Source organism: Hyperolius riggenbachi, chromosome 4, assembly GCF_040937935.1.
Source record: "Hyperolius riggenbachi isolate aHypRig1 chromosome 4, aHypRig1.pri, whole genome shotgun sequence".
Classification (NCBI taxonomy): Eukaryota; Metazoa; Chordata; class Amphibia; order Anura; family Hyperoliidae; genus Hyperolius; species Hyperolius riggenbachi.
Genome location: NC_090649.1, coordinates 273285889 through 273305245, shown reverse-complemented (window position 1 = coordinate 273305245; position 19357 = coordinate 273285889). Strand labels below are relative to the sequence as shown.

General features: G+C 47.6%; 1 protein-coding gene across 1 annotated transcript in view; it reads right to left on the bottom strand.

Annotated features, from left to right (window-relative positions):
• Positions 1–19357, bottom strand: part of ARMC2 (armadillo repeat containing 2) — a 249722-nt gene that overhangs the window by 1227 nt on the left and 229138 nt on the right. The gene's annotated exons all lie outside the window — the stretch shown is intronic.

Sequence of the window (19357 nt, the reverse complement as noted above, 5' to 3'; positions counted from 1 at the left end):
AAAGTCCAATTTTCATTTTTTTTTCTTTTCTCTCTGTGTCCTCCAGTCCAGCCCCCTGAATTGAGTACACTGGATCCGTCCTATTTAAGAAACACAGGTTTGGATAAATTAAACCCAATTAAGGCCACCTGCCTGCATATAAAGTTGCACCTCCTTCTTCATCCCTCCCTTTTCATTGTGTTTCTTAAACTATAGAACACAAGCTGGATTTCTTTTACAGATTTAGGCTAAGGGTCCTGTGTTGTAGTCGTTGGGACTCTTAGACCTAGGCCAAGTTCTCTGCGTGCAGCATTAGCTACAAATGGTGGGCTAGCATGGCGGTGTGGCTCATAGCAATAGGTGTTGTGGGGTGTATTACCTTTTGAATCTATTGACTGTGGCTGTGCGACTGTTGGGACAGGCGGCAGTTGCCTTTTGGATGCTGGGCTGCGCATTGTCGGCGTCTCCGGAGTGAGTGACAAGTGTGGGGAAGCACTTCTGGGTCACGCGGTCTACTTCCGCCTAGGTCAAAGAGCACACAAGAAGGCCAACACTCCTACCGCTGGCAGGGCAAGCGGAAGCAAATGCCGTGAGGGCGTCCGCTCGCCAGTCGCTCTCTCACGTGGCAGACGCTGACTCCCATACAAGGAGGGGCTCTGCGGGAGGGGGGAAATACGCCAATAATAATCATGGCGGAAAAAAACACTCCTGGTGGGGTGGAGTCGGGAAGGTGCGGTGAGTTTAAAAATCAAGCTCACATTCAGGGCTCGTTTCCACTGTTGCAGTGCGGAATCGCCTGCATTCCACCGCGGACGAAATCGCATGCAGGTGCGATTCTGCATGCGGTTTTTGCCGCGATTCCGCATAGGTAAGGGTATGTGCGAATTTAACCATGGCACACCAAAACCGCTAGCAGATCGTCAAAACGCTAGCGGTTTTGGGAGCAGAGAGCAGATATTTGGCCGGGTGCACACCAAGCGGATTTTGTATGCGATCCACCAGCCACATTAGCCAGTGAAAACGCTTGGCTATTGTATTTCAATGTGTGGTGCACACCGGCGGTTTGAGGTTTTTTAGCAAACTGCAAACGCGCAGCAGGAGGCGCGTTTGCGGCTTGGCAAAAACCTCAAACGGCCGGTGTGCACCATCCCATTGCAATACATTAGCCAAGCATTTTTCCAGGTGGATGCGGCCGGCGGATCGCTCCAAAAACCGCTCGGTGTGCACTGGGCCTTATGCTATGGGGGTTTTTTACAAAACCTCATCGCTCCAGTGTGCACAGACACATAGGATAACATTAGCAGGAGGTTTCAAAAACTCAAAACGCTCAGAAAAACTCCTCTGGTGTGCACCAGGCCTGAGTTCATCTGATGATTCGAAATTTGAATTAGGTGAACAACTATCAGAACTTGACTCAGACCAAGGTTCTAAAGATAAGGTTCAGAAGTTTGTTTAGCGCAGATGAGACTTCAGAACTTCTTAAAGCAATTTATGACTGAACAGATTCCAGAAACAGTGACTGAGACCTCTGCACAGGACGTGATTTACAAAGGACGGATGACACCAGTGGTTAGAGCTTTTCCTGTTCACAAATCATTAGATTGTATCATGATGACCAATTGGAAAACCCAGAAAAAAAGATTTCTTATTTCAAAATTCTTCAAGCGCAGATTTCCTTTTAACGAGGCAGAGATTGGATAATTGCCCAAAGATGGAAGCGGCACTTTCCCAATACTCTAAAGATGCGGACCTCTCCTTTGAGGATACTGGTGCCTTAAAGGACCCATTAAAAAAAAGTTGGTTTTGGCCAAGAGATCTTGGGAGACCATTTCCCTGTTTGTTTAGACCCAACATTTCTGTGTGTCCAGAAATCTTATTTCCTGGGTTGACGAAATTCAGGAACTATTGGCGGTGGGTACTCCAGCAGAACAAGTTCTTGAGTCCTTGCCTGTGGTTTCTAGAGCCCTAGCTTTCATCTGTGATGCTCTAGTATAGAGTCCCTTAGAGGTACAGAGCTAAAATTGCAGCTTTTGTAAATTCTATTAGAAGAGCAATTTGGCTGAGAACCTGGGAGGGGGGATATTACATCCAACAGCAGGTTGTCTGCTATGAAGTTTGAAGGGAAGTTACTTTTTGGCAGACCTGGAGGATATTTTATCCAGATCGACAAAAAGAAAAAATTCCCTGATAAACGGGAGGAAAAACACTCCCCAAGTGATATTTCCAGGATAGGAATCCTAGGTCACAGAAGGGGAAAAAACCCTAAAGAACCGCACCACTCAACCAATAAGTTCAAAAATATGAAACATCTTTATTAAGTACAAAACATGATAAAAACACTTAAAACCAAAAACAAAGGGGCACTCTATAAGTCAAATATCACATAAGAATGGCAAATATCCACGATACCTTGCATAATGACATCCATATCCATGCATGCACTTTATTCATGGTTATTTATCTGTAACTTCACTTTAGCACTATGGATGGCTTCCTTTGTTCATTTCCCATCCTTTGATGGTTTTTGCATGAACTTTTTTACCTTTACACAGAGCGCTGGTTTACCTACCTGGGGGTCTATTCATTTCCCATTTCATACTTTGTGTATAGATTTTCTTGTACTTTTTGTATTATTATTGATTCATGGATATAGATGTCATTATGCAAGGTATCATGTATATATGCCATTCTTATGTGATATTTGACTTATAGAGTGCCCCTTTGTTTTTGGGTTTAAGTGTTTTTATCATGTTTTGTACTTAATAAAGAGGTTTCATATTTTTGGACTTATTGGTTGAGTGGTGCAGTTCTTTAGGGAACTTCTTGTTCTTAGTGTTATTTGGTTCCTTTCTGCACACTCCCTATGATTGACCCATATTTTATGGTGTTGTGGATGGTGCTTGCCCATATTCCTTTGTTTTTAAGATGGGGAAAAACCCTGAACAGAACAAGAAATGGTCTTACTTCAGAGGTAGAGGCAGAGGGACAAGGGGGTCCCAAAAACCTCATACCCCACGAAACAAGGATGCAAAATGACCAGTTTCAGGTCGAGGGGAGGCTATCAACCACTTGAGTGTTAAACCCCCCTAAAGACCAGGTCATTTTGCATTAAATTGGCCACTGCGGCTTTAAGGCCAAGCTGCAGGGCCACTCTACACAGCACACAAGTGATTTCCCCCCCCCCCTTTTCTCCACACCAACAGAGCTCTTTGTTGGTGGGGACTGATCGCCCCCCCCCCCCCAAAATGTTTGCTTATTTGTGTGTTTTTACTAAAAAAAAAAATTCTGTTACGACTGTAACCCCCACTCCCCCCCCCCCCCCCAGCCCAGCCCCGTGATCAGCTGTCATAGGCTTCAGCAGCCTATGACAGCCGATCACCTCTGTGTCTCAGGAGGGGACAGCGCTGCTGCAGATCGCAGCGCTGGACATGTAATTAGACAGTCTCCCGAGCCTGAAGGCGAAGCTCCGCCCACCAAGCTGGGGATGGGTGCGCACCCTGCGTGCGTTCTCATGAAAAACAGAGCCCCAGGACTTCATGCCAATTGGCGTTAAGCGGTCCTGGGGCTGCCGCTGTGGCCACGCCCATCGGCGTGACGCGGTCGGCTAATAGTTAAACTTTCTTCCTCAGCGGGAAAGTATTACTCAAAACACGTTCATATTAAATATAATAAAGTTGGGGTACAAACTTGAATTCAACAGGGAGCCTCCCCCCAGGTACTTCCCAGGTACAGGGAACCTCCAAAAGACAGGTACAAGGCTCAGGCTTTAAAGGGAACCTAAACTGAGAGGGATATGGATGTTTCCTTTTAAACAATACCAGTGGCCTTGCAGCCCTGCTGATCTTTGGTTGCACTAGTGGCTGAATTACACACCTGAAACAAGCATTCAGCTTGTTCAGGGGTTGTGGCTAAAAGTATTAGAGACACAGGATCAACAGAGAGTCAGGCAACTGGTATTATTTTAAAAGGAAAAATCTATATACTTCTCAGTTTAGGTTCCCTTTAAAGAGACTCTGTAACAATTTTTTCAGCCTTAGTTCTTCTATCCTATAAGTTCCTATGCCTGTTCTAATCTGCTCTGGCTTACTGCAGTCTTTCCTAACTGCACTGTCTCTGTAATAAATCAATGTATCTTTCCTCTGTCCTGTTTGTCGGGCTAAAGCTTGATTGTGTGGAATGTGCAGGGCTGCTTGTGATTGGTAGAAGCGATACACACCCTCTGCAGGCCCTGTGCATACTCTGAATGACTCATACACTATGCTTAGCTGAGCCTATTAGAAGCTGGTTAGTTTGTTTGTAAACACTGCCTAAAACTGTTAATTACAAGCCAGGATTGCAGCAGAGAGTGGCAGAAACAGCACAGAGGGGCACAGGAGAAAATAATGAATAGAATGGTATGCTTTTTATTGTAAGAATATTAGAGTACAGATTCTCTTTAAGACAGGCTGTCACTTCTTTGCTTCTACAAAATGTGGTGGTAAGAGTACCTCCTTCAGAACTGAGGGAGGGCTTTTATTCCCACATTTTCGTGGTCTGAAAACCATCGGGAAAATATCGTCTTATCATAAATGTAAGCAACTTGAATCTTTTTCTAAGAGAAAAAAAATTCAAGATTGAAAATATTTACTCAGTAAAGGACCTTCTAAGTCCTCTTGCGTTGATGCTCTCTATCAATCTCCAGGACACGTATCTACACTTTCCGATCTGCCCGGTCGATCAAAGATTCTTAAGTTTTGCCCTGGATTTTGGCAACAAAACTTGCCATTACCAGTTCAGGGCCCTCCCTTTTGGGTTAGCAGCTTCACCACGCATCTTTACGAAAATTGTAATGGAAAATTGTGTAATTGTGCCTGCCTTCACCTGGAAAATATCAGAATTGTCCCATATCTGGACAATGTTCTTATTTTTGCTCAAACAAAAGAAAATTTAGAAAAAGATTTAATGTTTTTTTTGTTTGTTTACAGACCATCCAGAAGTTGGGATGGGTGATCAGTTGGGAGAAGTCAAACTTAGTTCCATCCCAAAAGGTTTTATTTCTAGGTTACTTATTAGACACAGTAAGTAAAAAAACTTGGTTACCCTTTGAAATCTTTCGAGAAAGTTTCTCTATCTTTTCTAACTTTCTGAGTCAAGAAGAAATCTTGCTACAGGAAGCAAGTTCTCTACTGGGGTCCATGACATCTTGCATTCCAGCAGTACAGTGGGCACAGTTACACTCCTGCCTTCTACAGGAATGGCTCCTATCAGGAGGAGGTCAGCATCATTTATTAAATCAAAAGAGAGAGTCTCTTACTTGTTGAATTGGCTTTCTAACTTGGTGGCGGCAGGACCCCCACAATCTCTCTCCGGGCCAAAGTTGGGTCCAGAAAGAGGAAGTTGGGGTCACCACAGACACCAGTGCCTGGGGGGGGGGCACATTGCCAGAACTTCCAGGTTCTGGGAGCGTGGAGACAGGCACTCAGATCAAGTTCCTCCAACTTCAGGGAACTGTCAGCCGTAAAAGAAGCTTTACTAGCTCTAATAGAGGTAGTGAAGAGCAAGCATGTCAGAATCTTGTCCGATAATATTGTTACAGTGATTTAGCTAAACAAGCAGGGCGGAACCAGAGTCCGTGCACTTCTTCTTTCCCTAGAGATTCTTCACTGGTCAGAAAAGCATCTCTTATCTCTGTCGGCAGTCCACATAAAGGGTTCAGCAAACCAATTAGCGGACAGTTAAGTCGCAGGACAGTCCAGAAGGCAGAATGGAAACTTTGTCCAGAGATTTTCAAATTCATAACCCATAGATAGGGGGGGGGGGTTCCCAGGATGGGCCGCTTTGCCTCCCCGTTAAATGCAAAACTTCCAGATTTTTGCTCGCTGCACATCTCTTCAGGGAGCAACAGATTAGACGCTCTAACAGTAAATTGGGGGAGGGACTTGGTTTACACATTCCCTCTATTCAACCTGCTTCCAAAACTGGTCAAGAAGATTCAGCTAGAACAGGCCAAGGTGATTCTTATCACGCCTTGGTGACCCAGAAGAGCCTGGTTTCCAATAGTCAGATCGCTAGTGATACAGGATCCATAGAAACTTCCGTACAGGCCAGACCTTCTTTCTCAAAATGGGGTCTTTCATCCAGATCCACAAAAACAGTCTCACAGCTTGGATCCTGAAAAGCAGTTGTTAGCAAAGAAAGGGTTTTCGGAGAAGGTAATCCACACTCTTTTCAAAAGTAGAAAAGGAGGTAACAGAGGATATATGGGAAAGTCTGGAAGACTTTCAATGGATGGAAAGAAAGGAAAGGTCTTCACACCAGAATGATCTACCACTCATTTTAGATTTTTTACAAGACTGAGTAGATTTGGGTCTTTCGGTTAGCACTATTAACCACTTCGCGTCCCTAGGGTTTTGCCCCTAAAAAACCAGAACAATTTTCTACATTTCACACTCTTCCCATTCATTAGCCAATAACTTTATCACTACTTATCACACAAATGATCTATACCTTGGTTTTTTTCCGCCACCAATTAGGCTTTTTTTGGGTGGTACATTTTGCTTAGAATTATTTAATTTTGTACAGATTTTAATGGTGATAAGGGGGGAAAAGTGAAAAAAGGAATTATTTCTCAGTTTTCAGCCACTATAATTTGAAAATATGGGTGGGTGGGTGGGTGGATAGGTGCTGTCCCTCCCCGCTCCCCCCGCGGCCACCGCTGCTATTACCTTAGGCGGCGCCGCTGCCTCTATCCCCGTCCTCCTCCGGTAACTCATTCACAGCAGCGCGCCCCCCGCTGCTGTGATGACGCAGGAAACCATAGAGAGCGGTTCCCATAGTAACGGCATCACGCTACAGGAAGCCGCTCTCTATGGTTTCCTCGTCATCACAGCAGCGAGAGGCGCGCTGCTGTGAATGAGTTACTACCGGAGGAGGACGGGGATAGAGGAAGCGGCGCCGCCTGAGGTAATAGCAGCAGCGGCGGCCGCAGGGGAGCGGGGAGGGACAGCACCTACCCACCCATACTGGGGCATTATGCTAGCTATATGGGGCACTATACTAGCTATACTGGGGGCACTATACTAGCTATACTGGGGGCACTATACTAGCTATACTGGGGGCACTATACTAGCTATACTGGGGGCACTATACTAACTATACTGAGCACTATACTAGCTAAACTGGGGCACTTCACTAGCTATACTGAGCACTATACTAGCTATACTGAGCACTATACTAGCTATACTGGGGCATTTTACTAGCTATACTGAGTACTACCTACCTATACTGAGCACTATACTAGCTAAACTGGGGCACTTCACTAGCTATAATGAGCACTATACTAGCTATACTGAGCACTATACTAGCTATAATGAGCACTATACTAGCTATACTGGGGCATTTTACTTGCTATACTGAACACTACCTACCTATACTGGGCACTATACTAGCTATACTGGGACATACTGGGGGGATCACGCGGCCAGCGTTTCCTACCCCGGCTTACATGAGGGTCAATCATTTTTTCCTGTTTTTTGGGGTAAAAGTGGGGGGGTCGGCTTACATGCGGGTCGGCTTGCTTGCGAGTATATACGGTATTTGGAAATAAAGGTGCATTTTTTCCATTTTGCGGCTTTGCAGATTTTTTAATTGTTGTGGCACCTTTTAATCATCCCCGCTCCCTAGTTAGCAAGATGTGCTCCTTTATACCCCTCCCCATACTTGGCCAGATGTGCCCGTTACCCTTCCCCAGCCCCTGATGTGCCTCTGTAACCCCCCACTTCAGTAAACCAGATGTGCCTGTTTATCTCCCCCCCCCCCATAGTTAGCCAGATGTTTTTATTACCCCCCCCCCTCCCCCTATTCATAGCCAGGTGCATGCCCTTTATGCTTCCCCTCCCCCATTTATAGCCAGCTGTGCCCCTTTTAATTTGTATCCCCCCCCCCATGGATAGCCAGGTGTTAGCCCTTTAAGATATTGCTTATCCTCTGTAATAACCCCCTCCCCCTCCATGCAGCGATCGGGCAGCATGGAGGATTACAATGTAACAATATTTACCTGACCTTGTTCTACCGGCGATCACGATCTCCTCCCTGCAGTACCGCTGGCAGCCTCACTATGCTGACCGGATCGGGTCCCGGCTTGATGACGTCATCAAGCCGGGACCCGATTTACTCAGCATTGTGAGGCTGACAGCGGGACTACAGGGAGAGGATCACGATTGGCACTGGAACAAGGTCAGGTAAATATTGTTACATTGTAATCCTCCATGCTGCCCGATCGCAGCATGGAGGGGGTATTACAGAGGATCGGGCGGAGGGGGTGGGGGGATCGGAGACCCGGGAAGGGATGCCAGAGTAGTGTAGTTAGGGGGAGGGGGGTTAATGAGCCCAGGAGCGTGCTAGCACGCCCGCTGTGCTCATTAAATGACAGCAACTTATAATCACGTCATGTGGCTTTCAGGAGTAACTTGCAATGACATGATTATACTGTATGCGGGATATAAACTGGTTAAGGTACAAATTTCAGCATTGTCTATATTCTTAGATAGGCAATTGGCAAACAGTGGCGTACCTAGGGCATTTGGCACCCGGTGCTGGGTATTAAAAGACACCCCCCCCCTTAAAAATGGGCGTGGCCACAACCGGCAAAAAATTGGGCGTGGTAATGACCGCATGAGGGCAGAGCTAACTGTAATTTAAAGTATTAGCTAGTATAGTTGCCCCAGTATAGCTAGTATAGTTGCCCCCAGTATAGTTGTCCCCAGTATAGCTAGTATAGTTGCCCCCAGTATAGCTGCCCCCAGTATAGCTAGTATAGTTGCCCCCAGCATAGCTGGTATAGCTGCCCCCAGCATAGATAGTATAGCTGCCCCCAGTATAGATAGTATAGTTGCCTCCAGAGCTGCCCCAGTATAGCTAGTATAGTTGCCCCAGTATAGCTAGTATAGTTGCCCCAAGTATAGCTAGTTTAGTTGCCCCAGTATAGCTAGTATAGATGCCCCCAGTATAGCTAGTATAGATGCCCCCAGTATAGCTAGTTTAGTTGCCCCAGTATAGCTAGTATAGATGCCCCCAGTATAGCTGCCCCAGTATAGCTAGTATAGTTGCCCCAAGTATAGCTAGTTTAGTTGCCCCAGTATAGCTAGTATAGATTCCCCCAGTATAGCTAGTATAGATGCCCCCAGTATAGCTAGTTTAGTTGCCCCCAGTATAGCTAGTATAGTTGCCCCCAGTATAGCTAGTATAGTTGCCCCCAGTATAGTTGCCCCCAGTATAGCTAGTATAGTTGCCCCCAGTATAGATGCCCCCAGTATAGCTAGTATAGTTGCCCCCAGTATAGCTAGTTTAGTTGCCCCCAGTATAGATGCCCCCAGTATAGATGCCCCCAGTATAGATAGTTTAGTTGCCCCCAGTATAGTTAGTATAGATGCCCCCAGTATAGCTGCTCCAGGAGGGGGGAAGCAGCGCTGGAAGGAGGGGTGACATGGATAGCGGCGGGGAGGGGGGAAAGATCCCCCTCCCTCACCTGGGTCCCCTCCTTCCGCCTCTCTTCCCCTCCAAATGACAGCGGGGGCAGCGGGCAACTTAGAGTAAGGGCGGGCAGGCAGGCAGAGACTACTCACTTTACGTCTGGCTGCGTTCCAGCAGCTGGAGCGCTCCGTCGCCGTCACGTGCCTCTTCTCCGCCTCCAATGCGAGCATTGGAGGCGGAGAAGAGGCACGTGACGGCGACGGAGCGCTCCAGCTGCTGGAACGCAGCCAGACGTAAAGTGAGTAGTCTCTGCCTGCCCGCCCGCCCTTACTCTAAGTTGCCCGCTGCCCCCGCTGTCATTTGGAGGGGAAGAGAGGCGGAAGGAGGGGACCCAGGTGAGGGAGGGGGGGATCTTTCCCCCCTCCCCGCCGCTATCCCTGTCACCCCTCCTTCTAGCGCTGCTCTTCCCCTGCTGCGGCTGCATGGGGGGTCGTGGCGACACCCCCCTGGCTGGCTGTCACCCGGTGCGCCACGCCCCCCTGCGCCCTATTGTAGGAACGCTACTGTTGGCAAAGGAACAGTATGTCAGAGTGTTTTGTTAAAGCAGTAGGATCAGCCATACTATGCCAGGGAAAAAAACACATATATAAGTAGATAAATACTTGATCTACTTACATAACACATGTATTATACTGTCCACGTTTTGATTTCAGTGAATGTTATATAGTAAATGACGAGAATTTTGTTCCTGGTGGGGGCCATGTCTTTTGCCCACAGTTAAGGCTAACTCGTGATGTCATTTCTGCCCTTTACTTTTTTTCTTGTCTCCTCCAATCGCTGAGTCGCCTCAGCCTTGCTTGTAAACACAAGTGAGTAGGGGATTAGGTTTCAGATAAGCAGCAGGCAGGGAAATAAAGAGAAGAGGAGGAATAGATTATAGATAAAAAGAACCCCCAGCATGCAATTCTTTGGCACGACTACTAAAGGGCCAGTGTTCCCTAAGTATGTGATAACTCCAAATCGCAACAGCAGAAAAAGTTTTGAATGCAGGCTTGGCATCTTTATCACTTAATACACTCAGACCAGTTGCTGTTGAAATTTGATTTTTATGGTGACGATACCGCTTTAAAGCAGTGTCAAAGTCCAGTCCCATACGATCAAATATTTTTCCACCTTGGGACCTGTCATTGGTGCTACAGGAGCTGCAGAAGCCTCCCTTTCAGCCTTTAGATCAAACAGACTCAAAATATCAAACCCTTAAAGGACTTACGATTACCTGTATAATCTTTTACTGCACGGAGGACGCCGTCCGCGCCCTCCGTGCCGATCCGCAGGGTCCCCCCGCTCATTAGCCCCCGGGCCAGCTCCCGACCCCACGGCCCTGGTCGGGCTCCCCTGCCTCTCCCAAAATGGCCGCTTCCTCTGGCCGCGGCTGCGCAGTCCGCATAGCCGCGAGTGCGGCTGCGCAGCTCTAGTGCCAACCTCCCCGATCCACGCTACGTACACCTGCAACATGACACCTGTCATGTTTCATGAGGTGCTAAAATTCCAGGATAGTATAAATACCCCCCAAATGAGCCCATTTTGGAAAGAAGACATCCCAAAGTATTTACTGAGAGGCATGGTGAGTTCATAGAAGATTTTATTTTTTGTCACAAGTTAGCGGAAAATGACACTTTGTGACTAAAAAAAAAGTTTCCATTTCTTCTAACTTGCGACAAAGAAAAATGAAATCTGCCACGGACTCACCATGCCCCTCTCTGAATACCTTGAAGTGTCTACTTTCCAAAATGGGGTCATTTGTGGGGTGTGTTTACTGTCCTGGCATTTTGGGGGGTGCCTAATTGTAAGCACCCCTGTAAAGCATAAAGGTGCTCAGACTTTGGGCCCCTTAGCGCAGTTAGGCTGCAAAAAAGTGCCACACATGTGGTATTGCCGTACTCAAGAGAAGTAGTATAATGTGTTTTGGGGTGTATTTTTACACATACCCATGCTGGGTGGGAGAAATATCTCTGTAAATGACAATTTTTTGATTTTTTTTTTTACACACAATTGTCCATTTACAGAGATATTTCTCCCACTCAGCATGGGTATGTGTAAAAATACACCCCAAAACACATTATACTACTTCTCCTGAGTATGGCGATACCACGTGTGGCACTTTTTTGCACCCTAACTGCGCTAAGGGGCCCAAAGTCCAATGAGTACCTTTAGGATTTCACAGGTCATTTTGCAACATTTGGTTTCAAGACTACTCCTCATGGTTTAGGGCCCCTAAAATGCCAGGGCAGTATAGGAACCCCACAAATGACCCCATTTTAGAAAGAAGACACCCAAAGGTATTCCGTTAGGAGTATGGTGAGTTCATAGAAGATTTTTTTTTGTCACAAGTTAGTGAAAAATGACACTTTGTAAAAAAAACAATAAAAATCAAGTTCCGCTAACTTTTGACAAAAAATAAAATCTTCTATGAACTCGTCATACACCTAACAGAATACCTTGGGGTGTCTTTTTTCTAAAATGGGGTCACTTGTGGGGTTCCTATACTGCCCTGGCATTTTTACAGGCCCAAAACCCTGAGTAGTCTGGAAACCAAATGTCTCAAAATGACTGTTCAGGGGTATAAGCATCTGCAAATTTCGATGACAGGTGGTCTATGAGGGGGCAAATTTTGTGGAACCGGTCATAAGCAGGGTGGCCTCTTAGATGACAGATTGTATTGGGCCTGATCTGATGGATAGAAGTGCTAGGGGGGTGACAGGAGGTGATTGATGGGTGTCTCAGGGGGTGGTTAGAGGGGAAAATAGATGCAATCAATGCACTGGGGAGGTGATCGGAAAGGGGGTCTGAGGTGGATCTGAGGGTTTGGCCGAGTGATCAGGAGCCCACACGGGGCAAATTAGGGCCTGATCTGATGGGTAGGTGTGCTAGGGGGTGACAGGAGGTGATTGATGGGTGTCTCAAGGTGTGATTAGAGGGGGGCCCTAGGGGCAGATAGGGGTCTAATCTGATGGGTAGCAGTGACAGGGGCTGATTGATGGGTGGCAGTGACGGGGTGATTGACGGTTGATCAGTGGGTTATTACAGGGGGGATAGAGGCATACAGTACACGGGGGGGGGGGGGGGGTCTGGGGTGAATCTGAGGGGTGGGGGGTGATCAGGAAGGAGCAGGGGGCAGTTTAGGGTTAAAAAAAAATAGCGTTGACAGATAGTGACAAGGAGTGATTGATGGGTGATTAGGGGGGTGATTGGGTGCAAACAGTGGTCTGGGGGGTGGGCAGGGGGGGGGGGGTGTCTGAGGGGTGCTGTGGGCGATCAGAGGGAAGGGGGGAGGGAGATCATTGTGCTTGGGTGCAGACTAGGGTGGCTGCAGCCTGCCCTGGTGGTCCCTCGGACACTGGGACCACCAGGGCAGGAGGCGGCCTGTATGATAGACTTTGTATACATTACAAAGCCTATTATACTCTTGTCATGCGGCGATATGCACGCTAGTAACCCGCCGGCGCTTCCGAACGGCCGGCGGGTTACAGCGCGAGGGGGGCGGAGCCTGTTGCCGGCGGCTGATCGCGTCACAAATGACACGATCGCGCATTACCACGCCCGCCGCCGCCACCGGCGATGGGCGTATTGTGGTTGTTTGGGCCCAGCCCTTGCCGCCGCCGATCGGCTTAAGGCGGTCGGCAAGTGGTTAAACAGACGATAGATATTTGCTATCAGTTAGCAGGTAAAGAATCTCCAATACAGGTCAAAGCCCATTCAACCAGATCAGTCTCTACCTCATGGGCAGAAAGAGCAGGGGCATTTTTAGATAAGATCTGGAGAACGGCAACGTGGTCAAACCCATCAACGTTTATAAGACACTACAGAATTGACCTGCTGTCAAATCAGGACATGTCCTATGGAAGAAAAGTTCTGTAGGCAGTTGTCCCACCCTAATTGTGAGTAAGAGTGAGTTCTCTGTGGTCTCTCAATTCAGGGGGCCAGACTGGAGGATGCAGAGAGAAAATACCTGTTAGTGTCCAGTAATAGGTATTTCTGATAGTCCTTTAGTCCGGCCCCCTCTATAACCCATACCCTATAAGTCACTCCTGGTGTAAGGTTCTGACTCTCTTCCTTCTGACTTTGTGTGTGTGCACCTTGGTGTATATTACTCTGTGATAAGTGAGGGATGAAGGGGGAGGTGCAGGTAGGTGGCCTTAATTGGGTTCAATTAATCAAATTCTGTGTTTCTTAAATAGGACGGATTCAGTGTACTCTCAATTCAGGGGGCTGGACTGAAAGACTATCAGAAATATATATTACCGCACACTAACAGGTATTTTTTTAAACTTGTTCCCACGGAACACAAGCAGTTTGTATCGGGAGGTTGTTCATAACTCTGGCACTACCTGTATAATAATATACTTGCAGGTACAAAAACAGGCACGTTAAGTACAGGCATTTGAACCACTATGTTTAGCCCAGAAAAAGCATCAGCTTCTATGGCTGCTGCATTTAAAGTGTACCAGAGACCCAGGACTCAAACGTATATATGGGGTGGGAGGAAGCCCCGGGTAAGTATCAAGAGTCTTAACTTTATGAGGTCGCCAGTACATTTTACGGATGCATGCTACAGATTCTCGCAGCACGCATCCGATTCCCCCTTCATGCTAAAAGGAAGCTGCATCCGGACTTCCGGAAGTACCCGTGGCTGTATGTGATCATCACATCATCCTACTAGCAGTGCTGGGCTCACAAGTGCTTACTCGTGATTCAAACAAGGCTTAATTGCCACAGGTGTGTGGCTGGATGATAAAGGGTTATGTACCTATAATGCGGTCGTCCTGCTTGCACTTCAAACAGCTTGCACGCGTCCTATTGGTCTTGTTTCAAGCCTTACTACATGAACTTCCGACTTTGGCCCATTTGCAACGTTGAAATTATATCCCAAGTACAATGTATGACAACAATATTTTATTCGGAAATAAAGGTGCATTTTTTCAGTTTTGTGTCCATCACTAATTACAAGCCCATATTTTAACTGTAATATAGTGGTTTTTTTTGTGTAAACTCAGCTATGTAACCTAGATGTGAAAACATGAAATCACCAAAGCCATCATACGCGGGTCTCATGTTTGCATCATAGCTTGACTTATTCTTTTTTGTTTTTTTTTTTTATACTTTTTTGTTAGAATAAATCACATGTATGTACCGTTGTGTTCAAAATTATTCAACCCCCAATGCTGTAAAGGGTTTTGGGGAATATACTGTACATTTGTAATTGTGTTCAGAATGAAATCTTACAAGGACTTTTTAAAGAACTAAATGCAACTAAAGTGACATCAATTGTTTTTGTAATACAGTATTAAAATTTTTTTTGTGATTTCTTCATTGACACAATTATTCAACCCCTTAAAGACTACCACTCTTAACCTCCCTGGCGTTCTATTAAGATCGTCAGGGAGGCTGCGGGAGGGTTTTTTTTTTAATTAAAAAAAAACTATTTCATGCAGCCAACTGAAAGTTGGCTGCATGAAAGCCCACTAGAGGGCGCTCCGGATGCGTTCTTCTGATCGCCTCCGGCGGCCAGAAGTAACACGGAAGGCCGCAATGAGCGGCCTTCCGTGTTTCGCTTACCTCGTCGCCATGGCGACGAGCGGAGTGACGTCATGGACGTCAGCCGCCTCCGATCCAACCCTTAGCGCTGGCCGGAACTTTTTGTTCCGGCTACGCTGGGCTCAGGCGGCTGGGGGGACCCTCTTTCGCCGCTGCATGCGGCGCATCGCCGCGCTGCAGCGGCAATCAGGTAGCACACGCGGCTGGCAAAGTGCCGGCTGCGTGTGCTGCTTTTTATTTGAGCCAAATCGGCCCAGCAGGGCCTGAGCGGCAGGCTCCGGCGGTACTGGACGAGCTGAGCTCGTCCAGACCGCTCAGCAGGTTAAGAACAGAGGTTCATTCAAGTGTTTTCGATCAGCTATTGAAAACACCTGTGAATGTTAACGAGCAGCAATCAAGCATAATAAGCACTAATTAGGCAGATTTAAAATGACTGTGATATTCAGCTCCTTCTAGACATTTACTGGTGTGTTTACAAACATGGTAAAGACAAGAGAAGTGGTGATTTCTCTTCACAGGAAGGGCAATAGCTATAAGAAGATTGCAAAGATGTTAAACATACCAAGAGACACCATAGGAAGCATCATTCGCAAATTCAAGGCAAAGGACACTGTTGTAACGCTACCTGGTCGTGGCAGAAAGAAGATGCTGACTTCGACTGCTGTGCGCTACCTGAAGCGCAAAGTGGAGAAAAGTCCCCATGTGACTGCTGAGGAACTGAAAAAAGATTTGTGAGATGCGGGTACTGAAGTTTCAGCTCAGACAATAAGGCGTACACTGCGTAATGAAGGCCTCCATGCCAGAACTCCCAGACGCACCCCCTTGCTGTCTCCAAAGAATAAGAAGAGTCGATTGCAGTATGTCAAAAGTCACGTGGACAAACCACAAACATTTTGGGATAGTGTTCTGTGGACTGATGAAACAAAATTAGAACTGTTTGGGCCCATGGATCAACGCTATGTTTGGAGGAGGAAGAAGAAGAAGGCCTATGAAGAAAAGAACACCTTGCCTACTGTGAAGCATGGCGGGGGTCAATCACGCTTTGGGTCTGTTTTGCTTCTGCAGGTACAGGGAAGCTTCAGCGTGTGCAAGGTACCATGAATTCTCTTCAGTACCAGGAGATATTGGATGAAAATTTGATGCAGTCCGTCACAAACCTGAGGCTTGGGAGATGTTGGACCTTTCAACAGGACAATGATCCAAAGCATACCTCCAAGTGCACTAGAGCATGGTGTCAGATTAAAGGCTGGAACATTTTGGAGTGGCCATCGCAGTCACCAGACTTACATCCGATTGAGAACCTCTGGTGGGACTTAAAAGAAAGCAGTTGCAGCGCTGAGCCTAAGAATGTAACTGAACTGGAGGCTTTTGCCCATGAAGAATGTGCGTAGATCGCTGCAAGACACTTGTGTCAAGCTATGCTTCACGTTTAAAAGCTGTTATAACTGGAAAAGGATGTTGTACTAAGAATGAATGTCACTTTGGGGTTGAATAAAACTGATAATGATGTGAGCACAGAAAAGACATTTCTGGTTATTTCATTAAAAATGTTATGTTATATTTGTCTGACTTACAAGTGCCTCTTTGATTTAACTGTAAACAAGATGACTGAAATGATCAAAATCAATGTCAAACTGGCCAAAACACTCAATTTCAGTGGGGGTTGAATAATTTTGAACACAACTGTAAGTATACAGTATATTCACATATTCCTAATCCCATCAATAGTGTAACCAACACTTCCCAAACATATCCAAGTCGATGCTCCACCAACCCATCACACTATTAAGTGATTAATTGCTATTTAATTGAACTCCTATTGATAGGCCCGTTCACCTTACACGAGCCCCCCAAGCTCCAGTAACCCCGAAAAGGCCCGGCGCAAGCATCTCATCAATGCTGGCGATCACAGAGCCTTAAAGGGGAACTGAAGAGAGAGGTATATGGAGGCTGTCATGTGTATTTCCTTTTAATCAATACCAGTTGCCTGGCAGCCCTGCTGGTCTATTTCTCTGCAGTAGTATCTGAGTAAAACCAGAAACAAGCATGCAGCTAGTCTTGTCAGATCAGACCTATAAGTCTGAACCACTAAAACACCTGATCTGCTGCATGCTTGTTCAGGGGCTATGGCTAATAGTATTAGAGGCAGAGGATCAGCAGGGCTGCCAGGCAACTGGTATTGTCTAAAAGGAAATAAACAGGACAGCCTCCATATACCTCTCTCTTCAGTTCCCCTTTAAAGGGAAGGTTCAGGGAGGGGAGTAAAAAAATAAAAATCAATTTCCACTTACCTGGGGCTTCCTTCAGCCCGTGGCAGGCAGGAGGTGCCTTCGCCGCCGCTCCGCAGGCTCCCACTGGTCTCCGGTGGCTGACCCGACCTGGCCAGGCCGGCTGCCAGGTCGGCTCTTCTGCGCCCCACGCGGGCGCGCTGACGTCATCGGACGTCCGCCGGGCTGTACTGCGCAGGCACAGAACTACTGCCCCTGCGCAGTACAGCCCGGAGGACGTCCGATGACGTCAGCGCGCCCGCGTGGGACGCAGAAGTGCCAGGCCTTGGAGCGCAGAAGAGCCCAACCTGGCAGCCGGCCTGGCCAGGTCGGGTCGGCCACCGGGAGCCTGCGGAGCGGCAGCGAGGGCACCTCCTGCCTGCCACGGGCTGGAGGAAGCCCCAGGTAAGTGGAAATTGATTTTTATTTTTTTACTCCCCTCCCTGAACCTTCCCTTTAAAGGGGAACTGAAGAGAGAGGTATATGGAGGCTGTCCTGTTTATTTCCTTTTAGACAATACCAGTTTCCTGGCAGCCCTGCTGATCCTCTGCCTCTAATACTATTAGCCATAGCCCCTGAACAAGCATGCAGCAGATCAGGTGTTTCAGTGGTTTTTATTTTTTTACTCCCCTCCCTGAACCTTCCCTTTAAAGGATAGATGAATAAATGGGAACTAAGTTCCCATTTATTAATCTAATGCTCAGCGGAGGGAGGAAGCGAGCATGGCAGCATGATCACTGTTGTACAGCAAGAATGATCACTGTTTTTGTTCAAGTACAGATTGGCTCAGGGGCCGGATTCATCGCAGGTGCAGCCCCGCAAAGTGCACAGACATGAGTCTCACGTCCCAGCAGCTAGAGCAGTACCAGCCGTGGACGTGAGAGGCAAGTCCATGCAGCTAAAATGGTTAATCTCCTTTTAACCACTCAACGACCGCCCCACTCCCCTCCTTTTAGGGGCATGGGCGGAGCGATCGCGTCATCCGTGACGCGATCCTCCACCAGGGATCGATGGCCAACGATTTAGCCTCCAGCCCGCTGGCCAATTAGCAGCGCCGGCGGGCGGAGGAATACAGAAATACAGCCAATTAAAGTGTATAAAGCACTTTGTTAGGTAAACAAAGTGCTTTATACACGCTTCCTCCTCGTCTCGTGGTCTCATTGTTCCAGAGACCACCAGCGAGGATGAAGCAGTAGTGAGTATACACCACACTTTTTTTTTTTCTGCACACAGCCCCCCTGATCTCCCACCCCAGTCTTTAGACCCCCCCCCTGATCACCCCAGCAGACCCCTGCCAGCACCCTTGCACCCCTCTAAAACCCCCACCCCCCCACCTGTCACTAACTATCGACGCTATCCCCTAGATTAGGTCCCTAACTGCCTCCTAATCACCACTGATCCCCCCCCCTACCTTTAGATCACCCCCAGACCCCATCCCAGACTACCGCCCTGTATACTGTATACATCTGTATACAGCTAGCTTACCCCCTGATCCCCCTCTGATCACCTGTCCATCACCCCTCAGCACCCCCACCCATCAGAGCAGACCCTAACTTCCCCGCGGGGGCAACCGATCACCTGCCCAGACCCTCTTCGATCAGTAACCCCGTGTCTGCCTCTCATCAGATCAGGACTCAGTCTGCCCTGTGCGGGCTCCTGATCAACCCCCCACCCCTCAAATCGCCCTCAGACCCCACCTAATCACCTTCCAAGTGCATTGTATTTGACTGTGCTGTGATTGTATTTGATTGTGCTGCAATTGTATTCGATCGTGCTGCAATTGTATTCGATTGTCCCGTGGTTGTTTGATTGCCTCTGAGACCCCACTTCCCACCAACCCCCCCCCCCCCCCCCCTCCACCACCTCCAACCACCACCTTCTGAGTGCATCAGATTTGCTTGTGCTGTGGTTGGATTTGATTGTGCTGTAATTGTATTTGATTGTCCCGTGATCGGCTTTGATTGTCCCGTGACTGTTTGATTGCCTCTGAGACCCCACTTTCCTCCACCCCCAACCCAATCAGGCCTGATCGTTCGCCCGCACTTGCGTTCAGCCGCCCCACTGTA